A 6,421-nucleotide genomic window follows, 5' to 3' on the forward strand; every position below is an offset into this window, starting at 1 on the left:
TTGGCGGCATCTCGGTGAAGAAGTACTGCGGGAGGCGAATCCAAGTGCTCGGAGGCATTGCCGCCCATAGCACGAACTCGCACGAGGTGTCTGCAGCATGGACCCCTGGGGCGACAGCGTGCGTCTCCGCGGCCACGGCCTTGGCGCGGGCAGCGAAGCTCATCGTTCCTCCCTCCGGAACCCTCGGCGTGAGCGTACAAGGGAAACGGGTACCCAGGAGGTGGCCTCTCGTACCACGGCCTCGACACAACCGGCCTCACGACCATCTTGCGACAATGGGACCTCCTCTTCTTCGACTGGAGTAGCTCGTACTCGTTGAGGGGAGTCTTGCCCATCTCCATGGCCAAGAACCCTTGTATCGGCGCCATGACTACACCATCAAGCAATGGAGCGAGGAACAAAAAGAAGCGGGAGGAGCAAGGAGGGGACGGGTGACGGGGGCTCCGCCCCACTTCCCATTTATAGCCAAGGGGAGGCCAACCGCCGGCTTCCATGATCTAAGGTAATAATGATCTTTTTTCTGCATGCAGCAAGGACCCGTCAAGTCGGGCAGTTGCCGAGGCTGCGTGGGGAAGTGGAGACGCCCACGTCCAATCAGTCGCCATGCGCCAACCGTAGCCGCGGGCTGATGGGGCCCGCGGCGATCCGCGCTTGACCTTTGGCTTCGCCTCGAAGCCAAGCCTGAGCGCGCCATGGGCCCGGGTGCTACTGTCGGTGTTCTGGGAACGGGGGTCCCCATACTTGCCTGCCCGCGGCCCGCAACGTGGCTCCACCAACGGCCCGCAGCATGGCTCCACAAGTGGCTTCCCAGTGTTCGAACCTCAAGGGTTTGTTGCCGGAACCCGAAATCCGACAATATTATTGTTCTAACATGTGGTCAAAGTTTGCCTCCAAAACTCATTTTAGACCCTATATGGATTGAGGGAGTACATGCTTTGCTGAGGTTTCTCTTAATCCTTGCATGCAACGTTTTTATTGGAGCTTGAAATCTGAACATGTGAATGGGAGGGACTACTACAACCCTTCCAAAATAACTATAGTACTAATGGTATTGTACTCCCTCCGTTCACCATCTCACACTCTCCGTACTTTTTGCGAACTATGGAAGTAACAAATTTATTGCACCACTCAGCATCTATTATGGATACATTATGGATTTCAAATTGAGTCATATAGGCAGGAAAGTAGGCACTTAGGGCATCCCCGATGTATGCTTTTTGTTGCCTCTAATCCCTCTATCTCCTCTTAGAGGCAGGCCTCTATACATTGCATGAACTGCCTCTAACAAAAATTGGCTAGCATTGCGTCTAACCTTAGAGGCTGCCTCTAACAATGTAACAATCCATCTGGTCCCACTTGTTAGCCTTAGGAAGCGCAAGAAAGTACAAGATAAATATTACTGATTGTATAAATGTTGTGCTAATCAATACTTTTTAAAGTTTTGCTAGAGCCCACCTTTAAGGCTGGTTAGAGTCTCTATACATTGTGGTTTTTTCATTTGAGAAGAGGCAAACCATGTGGGGCCTACCTTAGAGGCACGACTTTATATACTGGAGATGCTATGCAGTACTACTTTTGATGTGTCCCATCAACTCGTAGAACATGGAGAAGCTTGCTTAGTATGCCCTCTGCCCCGCCCACAGGTGCGGTGGCTCGCAGAGTCGCAGGATGTGGAGCAGCTTGCTTACTACTCCTATGCCCGCTCCCTCGCCCACGTGCGGAGTAGCTCGCAAGACGCGGAGAAAATTTTACTACTCCCTCCGTTAGACATATACTCCCCTACCTTGGTTAGAGAGATTGTCATATTGTTTGAAATATATGTCTTTAAATAGTACGAGTAGTATAGTGGTAGGAGTAGTACTACAACAATTTCTTTGGAGTCCGTGTTACAGCAAGCTACCCTAGGTTATGTTTCTACTCCCACCTTTCCGGTTTATAAGGCTCAATTTCAAAATCTCTCCAACCAAGGTAGAAGGTGAGTGGTGGAATTAATTTCATAGTTTGCACAAGTACTTAATTAGTACGCTCATTTTTCTCAAAAGTTATGTTTACTGATGCATTAATTACAACGAATGCAGTCATGACCACTAAATTTCCATGAACTTCTACATGCGTTGGTGAGTTTTCTGTTGATACTGCTTGCATCGGTTGATTTAATGCACCTGGAAATCCAAACATGTGATGGTAAGTACTATAGTAGAATTGAGACTTACAAAACGGAAAAACGATTTTTTAGATGAGCCCTATAAACCGGAAAGGATGGAGTAGTAAGTAGTACTACCACCATAGTGGGTATGTACTCCGTAAAATAAGATTTTCCCAAAACTAAGTCACTCAACCTTTATTTTCTTGTTTCCCTTCCTGCCTCGTTGCCTCGAATAGAATATGCCAAACTCCCCTGCCTGATGTGCAGGAAAGACCTGCCCTTGCCTTTTTTAGTCCGGGTTTGTATCGATGGATCACTCGAAGCAGAAATAACCAAGCCGTGTCTTGTACTCCTCCATCGTATTGTACTGGAGACGCTCGCTTTCATGAATGTTGTACTTCCTCTCACCGACATGTGGGACATATAGTAACCGGGTTGATGTGTCATGCACCAAACAACAGTGCAAAACAGAAGGGGGGACACACCCCAGTCGTAGCGCCCCAGTAGTAGTAATGAGCAATGAGACGTCAAATCACAAAGCCACACCTTTCCACCATTATTTCACTCTTTGCAATCCACTTCTCCATTGTCTCCTTCAAGAAAACCATGTATTTCTTCTGCCATTGTTCTGCCTCAAGAGGGACGCGCATTGCCTTGTTACATCCTAACACGTGGGTGCGCATGGCAGGCCATGCTCCTCCGCCCACCACTCGGTAAAATCACCTCATTTTTACTAATCTGGATCCAACTAGTATCTTTCAAGATCAATATAGTCGGGATTCACCATGGAGCAAACCAAGTGGTAGGCTGCTCCTATCGTGTTGCTGTAGCACCTCAGCAGGGTTAGTCCGCACACGAAATGGTGACACACTTACAGGACCCATTTGGCTGACATGTGGCTCATCCACCATCTTGTTCAACGTGCGATGCACCAAATTACAATTCAAAGCATCGGTTGGACTTGGAGGCACCCGGTCGTAGCGCCGTAGTAGTAAATTAGGGATGATGGGTCATATCACAAAGTCCCACATTTCCCGTATTAAGCTGGACAGACGAAGCAACCATCATTTCACTCTAGGCCATAAGAGCATAAAGAAAAAAGAAAACCAATGATGTGTGCAACATCTACCTAGGGTGCCCTAGGGTAGGAGCCTCCACTACAAATCCGCTTCTCCCTTGTCCTCTTGAAGAAAACCGATGATGCATGCGGCGGGTACGGTTTGTAGGAGTACTACGGCATGCTGGGCCACACCGTAGTAAACAGGAGAGGGATTGAGTTTGAGTCGACGCCTTAATACAGGTGGGCCGCTTGGTTTTACGTTAATGAGGCAAAATTTTGGATTCGGGGAGCAGTGGAGATATACGTACAAAATATTGTGGAAGTAGGTTCGACCGGAAGGCAATGACGCACGGCCCCCATATTTTGATATACCCGTGGCTGCATGATGATGTAAAAGTTCCTCCAAAATTTGCTACTCAAAATAATGCATAAAGGTTCCTCCAAAAACATCTATAACTAATGGGAAGTGAATGCATGCTTAAAATGAAAATGTAATACAAAGAGAAAAATTGGATTGCAGTTAAAAGAATGACATTTCTAAAAAAAATGTGAATGTGAACTACATTTGTGTGCACGCGACCAACACATATATTGTCAATACAAAATCTAATGCAAGAAATTACTTATGAGTAACATGCATGAATCGATGATATGGTGCTTGCATGCATAGAGTACAAAAACAATGTGATTTATGACTTGCATGCATGGCGTGTTCATGTGCCATAGTTGCATGTCTAGGAAAAAAGCTAGTGGGTTGTACTAGCTATTTAGGAATAGAAGATGTATATATGGAAGTTGTAGGGAAAGAGATGACATGTATATCAATTCCTATGAGTAGGGATTGGAAAAGGGATGTCATTTGGTTCATATCATAGGAACTTTTCTATTGAATCTAGAGATGACATGTATCTCAATTCCTATGAGGAGGGATTGGAAAAGAGATGTCATTTGGTTCACATCATAGGAACATTTCTACTGAATCTAGGCTAATGTTTATTTTCCTTTGTAATTGTGGGAGTATAGGAATCCAATCATACGAACCAAGTGGCTCTAAAGCTATAAAAATGATATCATGTTTATTTTCCTTTGAAATGTGGAGTATATGAATTTATTCCTATGAACCAATTAGCTCTAAAGGAATAACTCCTATAAAAATCATATCATATAGAGTTCCTATTATATTCCTCCACACCAAAGGATGGTTGAAACTGCTGCAGGTGATACGGTGACCTTTCTTTGTAAACTCCTCCCCCATCTTTATAGTTGAAGGAAATATGCCCTAGAGGCAATAATAAAGTTATTATTTATTTCCTTATTTCATGATAAATGTTTATTATTCATGCTAGAATTGTATTAACCGGAAACATAATACATGTGTGAATACATAGACAAACAGAGTGTCACTAGTATGCCTCTACTTGACTAGCTCCTTAATCAAAGATGGTTATGTTTCCTAACCATAGACAAAGAGTTGTTATTTGATTAACGGGATCACATCATTAGGAGAATGATGTGATTGACATGACCCATTCCATTAGCTTAGCACCCAATCGTTCAGTATGTTGCTATTGCTTTCTTCATGACTTATACATATTCCTATGACTATGAGATTATGCAACTCCCATTTGCCGGAGGAACACTTTGTGTGCTACCAAACGTCACAACATAACTGGGTGATTATAAAGGAGCTCTACAGGTGTCTCCAAAGGTACATGTTGGGTTGGCGTATTTCGAGATTAGGATTTGTCACTCTGATTGTCGGAGAGGTATCTCTGGGCCCTCTCGGTAATGCACATCACTTAAGCCTTGCAAGCAATGCAACTTATGAGTTAGTTGCGAGATGATGTATTATGAAACGAGTAAAGAGACTTGCCGGTAATGAGATTGAACTAGGTATTGAGATACCGACGATCGAATCTCGGGCAAGTAACATACCGATGACAAAGGGAACAATGTATGTTGTTATGCGGTCTGACCGATAAAGATCTTCGTAGAATATGTGGGAGCCAATATGAGCATCCAGGTTCCGCTATTGTTTATTGACCGGAGACGTGTCTCGGTCATGTCTACATTGTTCTCGAACACGTAGGGTCCGCACGCTTAAGGTCTCGATGATAGTTATATTATGAGTTTATGAGTTTTGATGTACCGAAGTTAGTTCGGAGTCCCGGATATGATCACGGACATGAAGAGGAGTATCGAAATGGTCGAGACATAAAGATTGATATATTGGACGGCTATATTCGGACACCGGAAGTGTTCCGGGTGATTTCGGAGAAAACCGGAGTGCCGGAGGGTTACAGGAACCCCCCCGGGAGAAGTAATGGGCCTTATGGGCCTTAGTGGAGAGAGAGGGGCAGCCAGGGTGGGCCGCGCACCTTCTCCCCCTGGTCTGAATTGGACTAGGAGAGGGGGGCGGTGCCCCCCTTTCCTTCTCCCCCCCTTCCTTTGCCCCTCCTAGTAGGAGTAGGAAAGAGGGGAGTCCTACTCCTACTAGGAGGAGAACTCCTCCTCCTTGGCGCGCCATAGGGCCGGCCGGCCTCCTCCCCTTGCTCCTTTATATACGGGAGCAGGGGGCACCCCTAGACACACAAGTTGATCCACGTGATCGTTTTCTTAGCCGTGTGCGGTGCCCCCTTCCACCATAATCCTCGATAATATTGTAGCGGTGCTTAGGCGAAGCCCTGCGACGGTAGAACATCAAGATCGTCACCACGCCATCGTGCTGACGGAACTCTTGCTCGACACTTTGCTGGATCGGAGTCCGGGGATCGTCATCGAACTGAACATGTGCTAAAACTCGGTGGTGACGTAGGTTCGGTGCTGTAGCGACCTGACCCGAATGGATCAAGTCTCTGTGCTTAAGTGTCACCCCTGGATCGGTATGTTGACACATGCAGTACTCGAAGGATTTATAACAGAGGTAAATCACATGTATAAAGTAACGTAAATACTATTACCTCAATCCATATAGCGGAAGCAACAAGGTTGTGGATTCCCATCAACACCAACGGCAAAGTTGAGTGTAGAAATCGTAACCCTAACGTATCACTTACTCGACGTAAGAAACCTGCAACATGAGACGTTGCAGCCCAAAACGGGTCAGTACATTGAATGTACTGGCAAATTCACACCATAGATAATGATGAATAAAGACTATCACTACATGCATATTTGGCTGGTGGAAAAGCTCTATGGTTATAAGGTTTTTGCGT

This window comes from Triticum urartu, chromosome 6A (assembly GCF_056163025.1).
Source record: "Triticum urartu cultivar PI428250 chromosome 6A, HENAU_Tu73, whole genome shotgun sequence".
Classification (NCBI taxonomy): domain Eukaryota; kingdom Viridiplantae; phylum Streptophyta; class Magnoliopsida; order Poales; family Poaceae; genus Triticum; species Triticum urartu.